Raw genomic sequence first — 12,856 nt, 5'->3', positions numbered from 1 at the left:
CTTGAAAGTGCTCACAGGGTTTCTTTTTATTTATAATCAATGAAAATAAATTCAGAAGATTGAGATAATGGTATATATTTAAATTAATAATAGTTTTCATATTGTTTGTCATACAATTTGGATTAGTTATTTTATTTTTGGTAAGTCTAAATTGAATTACTGAATATGTATGTAATCATTTGAAAAAAGTAATAATTTTTTTGTATTACCTAACATTTTTAATAAATAATTATGTAAAAAATATATTTATATTTTGCTTTAAACAATACTTTGATTTAGAAACCATTATATATGTTATTATTGTTTTCTTTATCTTTTGAATTTCCCATTTTTCTTGAAATTGAGTTAAAATTTGTCAAATCAAATTTCTAATGATTGTGTTCATCTTTTAATTTTTAGAAATATAATAAGTTTAATCTGATTGCAGTTTAAAGAGTATAGCTAATTTATATTGCATATTGTATTTTCCAATATTTTTAAGTATTTTTAAAGTAGAATAAATACACTTGTTTTTTTTCTTAAAGTATATGTATAATTATTAAATCATAACAACTGAAGTTTGAATCCAAATTTAAAGCCCTTTTTAAAATATATTTTTAATAAATAAAAATATGTTATAATTAAATTACCCAAAATGTTTGTGATTAAAATTATTATACTTAAAATTTAATTTGGGTGATTATTATACATAACTTTAATTAAAATATATATAATTAGTGTATATCATATAAGTGTTTAAGTTTGTTTGATTGCTACTTTGCTAACAATAACAGTATATGTATGTATATATATATATATATATATACTGTTATATAATATTATATTAATTATAATATTTATAATTATTATTAATTTGTTCAACAACATAATAAACTATATTGTTCTGTGTATAATCTTATCAAAATATAATTATTTTATTTTGAATATTGCAATTTGTATATTATTATTTATATAAATACCCATTATGATTTAACACTTCCTGTTATACAATAACTAAGTTGTTTTTATAGCAACATAGAACTATAAATCTACATTCATGAACATAATATATGCAGACATTTTTATAAGATAATTTTAAAAAAAAATGGATGAAGAAAACTACTTATTAATATTATTAAATTGTGAATCGTTAAAAAGTAAGCACATAATATTATGATAAAATAATATTTTGTGTAACAATTAATAATTTTAAAATTTATCAGCTGATGCTGATATCATAACAAATATTATTAAGACAAACATAATATCAAAAACCTACGCAACTGCCCCATCTAACCTCCTACTCACGGGACTCGCATGTCCACATTGCTTTAACTACTTAATCACGCACTCTTCATAGTCTGAAAAATCAGGCTCCCGCTTGCAATCACTTGAAAAGTGTTTTTTTTTTTTTATTATTATTAATATCAATTATATGTTTGCCAAATTCTTCGATACTCTTATTTCTTTTTTCCCCTTTTCACTACTTAAATAATTGAAACACTTTTTGTTTTTCACCAATTGTAATAATTTTCAATTTACAATGCACTTTTGTTTTTACACGTCATGTAATTGCCAATCGGCCTTGTAATTAGTAAAGGTTATTACAAAATTGATTGAGAAAATGTAGATGTGTATTTTGCTTTTTCGAAATGGGAATTTATGGCAGAAATTCAAAAAAACTGTTAATTTGGGGATTAATGAATTATTTTTGACAATTTTCTTAGTTTTATGTTATTTTCACTAGAGCATTTCTACATATTTTATTTATACTATTGTATTAATCATTAAACACAGTAATCAATTTTATAATATATAATTGGTTCTAATAAAATATAGTTAGCTATTAATAAATTATAAATTAAAAAAAAATCATGTCTTTTGGTAAAAAGTGTTTAAGGCTAAGTATTTAGAACTTCAGAAATCTGTTAATTTTAATTTGGAGCTTCTTTCTGGCACAGAAACTTGTTTATTAATTTTAGTTCCTACTTACCCGTCTTGTAAAATGTAAATGGTTTTAATTTTCATTGGTTGAGGTATTCTTTAGTTTTCTAAAACATACTTTGCCCTGTCTGCAGTGGCGTAATTATAGGGGGGTTATGGGGATGTATCCCTCTCGAGCCTTTTTGAAAATTTTTACTAACGTTGAGCAACAGGAACTATTAACGGTTATCTAATAACAGCAATAAAAGTTAAAATACAATTATAACAATTATTATAATTATTGTCTTAAGTAATCGATACTTAATAAATAATAGTCCTAATATAATATTTTATTAAAAATTAAAAGGCAATCAGATGCCTTACTTTCATTTTTTCAAAAAGAAGTTGAAGAAACTGATCAAGCTATTCATAAAACAGTTTGTCAAAATGTCATTCAGACCAAGACCAACTTAGCAAAGTGCTTGTAATAAGAAAGTTAAACTTTATTTCTGAAATAATTAAAACTTTCATACAGTTATGTTTGTATTTCTAATTTCTATTTATTCTTTATAATATACCCATGTCAAACTTTAAGTACAAAGTTAGGGATAAAATGAATTTAATGATTAAAAATTAACATTATTAAATCTTTATGTTTATTTGTATATTTTGATTTGAACATTGCTTCTATAGTTTTCATTTGTATTATGCTAGAATATTATTTATGCTTAGTAATTAGCATTTGCTTATCAACACACATTATGATATGCTTGAAATATATTGCATATAGGCTATTGGCATATAATTTTTACTAAATCACATGCTTTATTTTTTCTGTATTTTAAGATTGAATGCTTAAGTAACAATGCTCAATGTCATGAAAATGATATAGGTTTATTTTCCCATAAACATGCTTTGGCTGATGAAGATAAATATCAAAGTCTGGTGATGTAAATAATCAGCCATTAGGTCAACATGCTGTTAGGGTTTTAGATAAATGGATAGCTTAATGAACAAAGGGGATGTGGAGGTATAGCCACTCGCTATAACGATAATATATAAATTTATATCCCACCCCAGAACCAATTCCTAATTACGCCACTGCCTGCCTGTCCTCATACGGTTCTGATTACTAGGTAATATACTAGCATTAATAATTTTATTAAATTAACTTTATCGAATGTATAGAACATATTGTGATTCATACCTATTATAAATAAATAGGTACCTACCATATAATTGATACCTAGTCCGGCTAGTCCATCAGTATTTCATAAGAACTGGTATTGATGTAGTAATGTCACTAGGTCACATTTTCCCGTTTTAGTATTGAAGTAGGTACAAGGTATGTCTATAGGTAATATGTATTATGTAATTTTATTATTCCCATCATTGTAAATAAGTTTTTTGTAGATATTATAAGTGTACGCTTATAACGTTTAATTGGCGTACTCGGCTTTTTGAACTAATTTAAATTGTGCTAAGAAACTGTCTGTATCTGAGTTAATACATGCAGCATTTTTCTTGGTTATTTTCGAACGCGGTTCAAACAAACTTTTGCGATAACTTTTAAATTTTTGTCAAAACCAATAGTGTTCTCAAGTATTTGAATTAATCAATGGCAACCCTATAGGCTAGCGTTTCTCAACCTGAGGATCGCTGTGGTCAAAAATAATAAAACACCAATTTACAAAATGAATCTTTCGTTTAAAATTTGATTTTCCCAACGATATAATACAATTTTATACCGCTTTTGGGGGTCGCGAGACTATAATAACTTAAATGACTATATACTTTTATATCAGTAGCGGATTTTTAACAGTTTTTTTGAGGGGAGGGGGAAGGGTCCTGACGAACAATATGTAAAAATGATATTTTATAATATACAGTATAGGTACTCTCGATTATCCGCAGAAGAAGGTGGCAGGGCATCCTCGGATAATCCGACAAATTAAAATTATAAATAAAACGTATCAACAATTATCAAAAATATTAAACCAGCGTATTGTATTTTACGTCGTTATCAAGTAATTGGCTATCACAACCTAATAAATTAAACCGATAATTATGTATAATGTAAATATATGTATATATATTTTTTTTTGTATAGGTACATATAGGTATGTAGACGATTCCACGGACGAGACAACGGATTATCCGCAACGCGAATAGTCAGGGTTACCATAATGTTTTTATACCAAATCCGGACATCAGTTCCGTTCTGGGGGGGGGTAAATTGAAGATAATGATAAACAATATTTTTATTTCATTAATACAATTTTATTTAGATATATAAATTAAATGTCTACATAAGAGTTATTAAGTTAAGTATATGTTATAAAATGTGTCATTTATCGATTTTTTTTGCGATAATAATGGGTAACCTACCTTACTACCATAGTCACTTATCGTGACGTCCCAGGAAAAAATATGAACAAAAATAGAAATTACATATAATACATTTATATTGAGTGTACACAAAATCTGTTACCTGACATAACTTTTTGTATCATGTTTTTTTCAACCATGTTAAACGGTTAACTTTGTAAAATCTGGACGTATGGTAACCCTCGGAATAGTCCGCTCACAGATAATCGAGAGTACACTGCATATTATTATAAGTTGTCTAATATTAAACTAGCGTCTGGATAGGGGTCAGACTCCATGGACCCCTTCCCGTAAATCTGCTACTGCTCTATATCACTAAGTAAATTTCGTGATATAGCTATTTAAGTCATTTATTTATTTGTTTATTTGGACGGGCAAAATACCCAATAAAAAAGTCAATGTAATGTACAATTTTCTAAGTTAATTACTACACACATATTAGATCAGGCACTTAACACATTTTTAAATATACATTGAATATCAAGGTAAGTAATTGAACTAATTACAATAAAAAATGCGTACGATGTGAATAAAATATGATATATATATATTCTTAGGTTCTAGATTCTATATATATTATATTATTAAATTATTTAAGTATACAATAAACATAGTTGTATATGGAAATAAAACTTACAATATAACTTATTTAGTTATCAAATAATGTAATCAGAACGTATAGCAAGAAAACTAAAATATAGTTTTAAAAAAAGTATTTTTGTAGATACTTGGAAATAATACGTTAAGAGAAAAAAATAAAATTATAGCTTGTATAGTAACACCGTGGGTAATAACACATAATGAATAAAAAGTGAAATTAACACGTTCTGTAATAATAATGGCAATAGTACATTTTGAAAAATAACAAAAGTGGTTCTTATATGAATTACGAAGGATTTAGCACACTTTGAAATAAAATCACTATGGAAGTAACACGTTTTGATCAAAGAACCCTATTTATAAATGAGCGTATCATATAAAATATTGATGTCAGGAACGAAACGATAGCACTATTCGATTTCCCGCCATTTTTATAATAAGAAAAGACTATAACATCGATTTTGTTAAAAATGACATTAATACGTTTTGCAGTACAACCCTTAAATTTAAGAAAAAAATTAAAATGTTCTCATTCCTAAAAATATAGTTCATAAATGAAATGTGTTCAAATTAAAATGTTTAGATAATTTTATCGTAAATAAAATACGTTAATACAAACATTTTGTAAAAATATAAAATTAAAATTAATTAATTTACTTGTTTTTTATAAAAAAATGTGTTTACATTTTCAATATTTTTTTAATGCTATAAGAATATAGGAAACCTAGGTTTTAACAAAATCAAAAATAAACTTTAAAAAGCTTTAAATCCTTTTTGGGGACCGGTCCAATATGTGATCTATTGACTAAATATGTATGTTGTATGCTACTTAAAATAGTAATGTACTTTCTCGTATTATAATGTTGATTATAATATTAATATAGCAAAAGTAACTTTGAAATCTGATAATAAATCATCAAATATTTGAGTTTATAAATATTTAAGTTGGCAATCTAATAATGGAGATGCACCATTAGATTTTACATTATATTTAGACTTAATTAACTTCCACAATGACTATTGTTTGAGTGTGAGCTTCAGTATTTGGATCCACAAAGTTGTCAGTATGATTTATAGTATAAAACCTACAAAACTCAAATATATTATCAGATTTTAAAAAAAATTTGCTGTATGAATGACCTAACCTAATACGAAAATCTTCTTTATAATCGTCAAAATAAGTACCTATGTATAAGACAGTTCCCGTTGTTAAGATTAAAATTGCCATTATTTTTAAGTACAATGAAGTATAATCTAAAATCTGATACGATTTTCGTTACATAATACATACTTCATAGTAAAAAAAAAATATTCTAAAACATATTATATTAGAATAATTCTTATTCTACACATTTTGTTTTCTCATGTTTGATCGTTATTAATGTTTCAATTATGAATAACGATATTCGTTATAATATTGTTGTAATTCTAAACTATTATTTATAATGACATAAAACTTGTATGCGTACAGTATTATATTTCTTAGGTAGGTTACAACGATATTTTCACATGCATGTTTTCGGAAGAAACCAATCATTCAGTTTACTGTATAACTAATAGTAAAATTAATTAGGTTATAAAAGTTATATTTAACGATGATATATTTTTTAGTATATTGAATTATGACGTTGAGAGTATAAATAAATTGGCGTTAGTATTCAGTCAACGTGGTAACTTAGTTTGCAATATTGTTTTGCTAAATATACCCTTGTAATTATTTACACATGTGTTTAAAAACATAATATTATACAGCAGTATAGGTACGATATGTGGCTAACCCATTGACTTACGTGTTTCACACTAAGAGCTAAAAATTAATAATTATACACCAAAAATTCATACTATGTATATAGTATTAGTATATGAATAAGATATATTTTTTTTAGATTTTTTTGTATTCTTAAGTCGATAAGAACATACGAGTGTTGCCTTTAGGGCAGCGTTTCTCAAAGTATGAGTCATGGCACACTGGTGGGTCGTTAGTCAATTTTTAGTGGGTCACGAACCTATTTTTGAATTTATTATGATGTCAATGCTGTTATTAACCATGACAGAAAACAAGCACACATTTCGCATACACCTCATTCTTATAAGTACGTTTATAAAAATAAATTGATTATAAACCTTTAAAATACTAAATATATATTACAAATTTATTCATATTTATATAATACAAATTTTGTTTTTTATAACTAATTTTTGAAAAGTGAAACCATGTGGGTCACGAAAGTTTAGAGGGTGCTGCAATATATTCTATATCTCATATGATATTTCACGTATATTCCACGTAATAATATTTGCATTCAACAAAGTTCATTGTTTTTATTAATATTATATTAGTTTAATTTAAATTAAACACATTTTGTTTTATCATGTAAATTTTTATTCTCTTGTAGGAAATAAATATTTTAATTATCATGAATAACAATATCCGTTTTATTATTGTAATTCAAACCATTATTCGTGAAGACATACAACTAAAATACTATACAGTATTTTATTTCTTAGGTGCTAACTTGACGAAACTTTCAAATGCATGTTTTTAGATAAAATTCAATTATTCAGTTTACTGTATAACTAATAGTAAAATTAATTAGGTTAGTAGCAGTATCAAAAACATAGCATATAAAAGTCATACTTAACGATGTACGCTAAAACTGTCTTAATATTAAAAAAAAACTAATAACTTAAAAAAATAGTATAATTACAAATATTACAAAAAATACATATTCACCAATTGGAGTTTGACCACTGTCATATGTGTATATTAATTAAAATTTGTAACTTAACGCGTTTTTTGTTTTTGTTTTAGAATATTGGTATTTAAAAGTTTCATTTATGCTATTTAATTTGATACATGTTTATATTTGAAATTCTTTTAATTTTTCTATGTACATAAGAATATTTGGGTGAGTTGTATAAAATTTCTATGATTCAATTGAAAAAGTATACAATCATATTGTACACTCACTATATACAATCATTGTATATTTTACAAATAGGGTACAGCTTAAGTTGTCGGGAGCAGTTTACATTATACATTTTCAATGTAGACACAAATTCTAAGTTTGAATAAAATAAAAGTTTGAGCACAGTTTACGTGTGCTCGAAATACCATTTAATTAACATTTAACACGTTAATTACAGTTACTCATCATTTGCTACCTATCGTACATCAGAGCGGTAACCATTTAACTGATATTTTTTTTTTATGAACTCACACATATTATAGAACCTCTATTTTTCCCAATTCCACTCCCAAATTTTTATAATTCCAAGATTTTAAATTAAAAAATTCAAGTACGCCAAAGTACATATAAGTACACGAAAAATAGTGATCTGACCGACAACTTATGTACAGCAGGCTGCAGCTTGACTACCATTTTTTCCCATTATTATTTTGAAAAATATTGGGAACTTTTAATTTGGAATACTTCAAAGAACGAGCAAGATACAATTTGCTATCAAAAACTGCTCTCAACAAATGTGAGGCCATTTTTTTCATTTTGGTCAATGTTTATGGTAGAGAATACAAAACTTCCCAGAAATACATAAAAAATATGTGAATGATGCTGATTTTACTTTGAAAATAAAATAGCTTATAGCTTAAGCTTTTGTTCCTGTGCTATATTTTTTTTGGAACATTCGAACAGTTAATTTTTCAATTTTTTTTGTAGACAATGAAGAGTTAAATCATTAAATTGATTATTTTGAAGAAAAGAGGATTGGGAGACCAACTAGAAGAAATAAACGACTACCTCAAATTTGATTTAAAATATATATTAGTCGTGAGTCGTGTAGGAAAACAGCATAAACGAAAGGCGGGGAACCCGACACACAACCAGACAAGATTTTCAAAAGTATAAAAATCCTAAGCTTAAGGAAGGTCCTATACCGACAATTTATTCGTTCGATATCTTGAAATCTATATGTGTAAACAATTATTACATGTTTATATTTAGCAAAGCAATATTGCAAACTAGGTTTTCACGTTGACTGCTTACTGACGCAAATTTATTTTTACACTCAATAACGTCATGTTTAAGTGCAATAAATTAAACCCAGCATTGTTCAAATGCAACGTTTTTAGAAAAAGTGTATTCAACCTACTAAGAATTAACAGTTATAAATTAAATTACTTTACTTTACCTAAGAGCAATATAAAATAACGTAACATTAAAAATTATACATATCGTTTTAAATTTATAAAACCATTAGAAAGTCTCCTGTCATAATTGTTTTTCGTAAAAAATTAAATAGAATTAAATTAAAATGTACCAAATATTCAGTATACACACAATCATATAAGTATATATATATACATATGTATTGTATAATACTTTTTAACTTGTTTAGACAATAGATTGATTTTTTTTATACAACATGTAAATTAATTGTAAAATCAGTAGCTGTAATTTGAAAAATATTGCAGATATTCGAATGCAGTTTTTTTCAATGTGATGTATGAATAATAGCCTACCTTTTAAAAATAATCTAAAAAAAAAATTAAGAAATAAATTCATTGACACTTCTTCTGTCTGCCATTTTCCCGTAATCATTTCCCCGACTAATACATTGCAACGTAAGAACGTATGAACAAAATGTATATTTGTATGATGAGATAGATTTGGAGGGCAAAGTATAACCTCCCACACAATATTTACAAAATGTATTGAAGTCTCACTAGACCACTACTTCCAATATTGTCAGGATCAAATAGCAATTAACGATAGATGATAAAAATTCAATTTATTACAAATATTCAACCAATCGCTAAATAATAATAAATAATAATAATAATAATAATAATAATTAAACAATAATAAAATAATCACTAATCATACACAGTTTAGAATAATCTATCATTTCTTTTTTTACCGAAAAGAAAATTATGTAAAATAATATGTTCATTATTTATCTACCCTAATAATACGAAATAATCTATAGAAAGGAACCAAAGACCTCGTCGACGACAAACTTAGTAACTTTTAAAAATAATATTGTCTCTAAATTTATTCTAGTGTCAATTTTATCCATAAATAATAGTTCAAAACGAAGTTGCTTGAAACCGCAAAAAATATTTTTTTGAATACCAGTTTTATTTTTTTCGATTTTCAATACTACGGTAATGTATTTTTGGTGTATCGATTTCTGTTTTTTAACAGTTTTTAAAACCGATTTCGAAACTGGTTTCAAGTCCTGTGACGTACAACCAGACACGGTTAAAGAAGACACGGAGATTGCGCATACTAAATAATAAGATATTAGTTGTAGGTCGTACAGGAAAATGGGTTTGATAAAAGACGGAGAATGTGACTGACAATCTAACAGGATTTTAAAATATATGAAAATCCTAGGCTTTGGCAAGTCCTTCCGATTTCGAAGTTTATATTTTAAATTTAATCTAACTCTTGGTGAAATATCTTTGCACGGTCTGATTCTACAGGTATGGGGTGTGTTGTATTAAGCTTTAAATGATGTATAAAAAAAAAAAATAAATAGCAATACGAATTAGTGTTTATTAAAAACCACATTAATAAAACAATAATGTAACAATTAAACACATTTACAAGTATTTAATAAAGTTATGTGACGATTTAAAAATAATAAATTTGTTCAAACCAGGTTAATATAACATTTGTGCAATTTAATATCAGGTAGGTAGTAAGAAATAAAGAATATTTGTTGTTGTCATAACATATTTGTTGTTAAATATTTTTAAATTGCTTATTTATTTTGTATTGGGTTATGAAGGAATCAATCGGTCATAAAAGAACATGAGAATTATTTTTATTATCATTTCATTTTTTAAAGTTTTCAAATAACTTTTATTCTTTGTGCGTATCAAATGATTAGAATGAATTTTTCTACGCATTGTTATATAACTATTACAATTACGATTCTTGCAATTTTAATTATTCCAACAACTGCTAATTATCAGATTATAAACAAGTATCAAGAGGAACTTAAAAAAAGTAAGTTCAAATTTATTGATTTATACCTAATAATTTTCTTTATTATTATTATTTATATTATTTATATTATTGTTCTAACTTATACCGTTTATTGCAATTTTGGTTATTTCAGATTTTCCAATACAAAATATTAATACGTGGGATGCTGGTATGTTAAAATTTATTTATGTATAATGAATGAGTATTTTTTTTTTAATTTTTATTTTATTCATATGAAAATAGTGTAATAATGTGATATAGTTGTACAATAATTTGTAGAACTATTCAAAAACTATTTAGAAACTGAATCCAATTAATGAAGTTTTACTATTGACTAGGAACGACAATCACTAATACCGATTATTATTTTTTATTCGTACATAATATTAATATATAGTAAATTATATTGTTTATGACATAAGAATAAATGTTAAATCTGCCCTTTATAAAATTTATTTATGCTCAGTTAATATAGCTGTTGTTTATAATTAAGTTATTAATTAATCTATCAACTGTATGACACATTGAAATTTTACACAGCTTTAGTCGAGAAATATACAATTAATGATATCTTTTAACTATAATTTTAAAGATGTTATTTCTACATAGATTAGAATAAAATTAATATAATTGTTTAAAATGTAAAAATTGTATTAAAAATAATCAGAGAGATAGTTGAATTATTTTAGAGTTTTATCGTTTTATGTGAAAAAATGCATATCAAAATTTTTAATATTACATAGTAATATTATATTATTTTTTTTTTCAGCCACTTGCAAATGTAATATATTTTAACTTATTATTAGTAAACATATGGTAACTTAAAATAGTCGTAATACTAAGAATTTAAAGGTTGACGAGTTGATTAAAAGTTTCATGAGATAATAGTTTTTGAATATGTTGTGGATTGACGTTATTTTCTATTTTGAATTTGACTTGTATTTATACATTTTTTTAGTATTAGTAAAATATTTTAAAATGTGTGTATGTATTTATATAAATGCTCTAATTACTTTATATCACATTAATTGTTTGAAACGAAAAAAATTAAATTTTTTTGTATAAAATAACTTAGTTTAATTATCTACCAGTTAAGTGCATAAAGTATACAATAACATTATATGTTAATTTAGAATTTGAACAGAGCGATGGATGTATTGATTTTACAATGATTTGTTTTTCTGTCTGTGCGTGGGTATCTTTGAACAATAAATAGTAGAAAATGTGGTTTGATATTTTAAGGGTGATTTCTGATAGCAAATTTATCATAGTTGATTAATGAATCAATTGTAAGATAGGCACTTCAGAACTAATGTTAAAACGAGATTATTATATTTAATATTTTTGAAGCGGTAAATAAAAAAAAAATATGCTACTCAATCATACTTTTTCATAATAATGGAATTTAAATTATTTTAATTAAAATATAACAGATATACTAAAGGATATAGCTAAATTTACGGGTAAGTAACTATAATTTATGGGGTAGTAATTTTATTGTATTTATATAATTAAATCCTTTTTTGTATAAAATGTATTTTTTAGTATTTTTTTTTTGTTAAATTAAGTTAAATTAATAAAGTCAAATAGTTTATATTTTAGAATTTTTTATAAATATCAATATTTATTGATTACATTTATTTGGAACGTAATAACTTTTTTAAAAATACGATTTCTGAGAAATTGCTGAAATGAGTATATTTCTTAAATTATTTATTCATCGTATAATATTAACAATTTTTGCAATATATATAAGTAGCATTATTTATTTATTTTTTTTGGTCAATTCTATTTGTTACACTCTGTTTATACACGAAGAAACTTAATAAGTAGTGTAGCTACTTTTTTATTTTTTTAGTCTTTTTTTTATCAGATTTTTCGTAAGGTTTTGTTATTATTGTTCCAGCTATTTAATTTGTTCATTTCTGTTGAAACAAAATTTGCTAATATTTTAGGTAGAGAAAACTGCCTTTTTTTAGCAGTCCTGTAAGCTATATTATTTTCATTTTACT

Source organism: Rhopalosiphum maidis, chromosome 4, assembly GCF_003676215.2.
Source record: "Rhopalosiphum maidis isolate BTI-1 chromosome 4, ASM367621v3, whole genome shotgun sequence".
NCBI lineage: Eukaryota > Metazoa > Arthropoda > Insecta > Hemiptera > Aphididae > Rhopalosiphum > Rhopalosiphum maidis.
Note: the sequence above shows the minus strand (reverse complement) of the source record.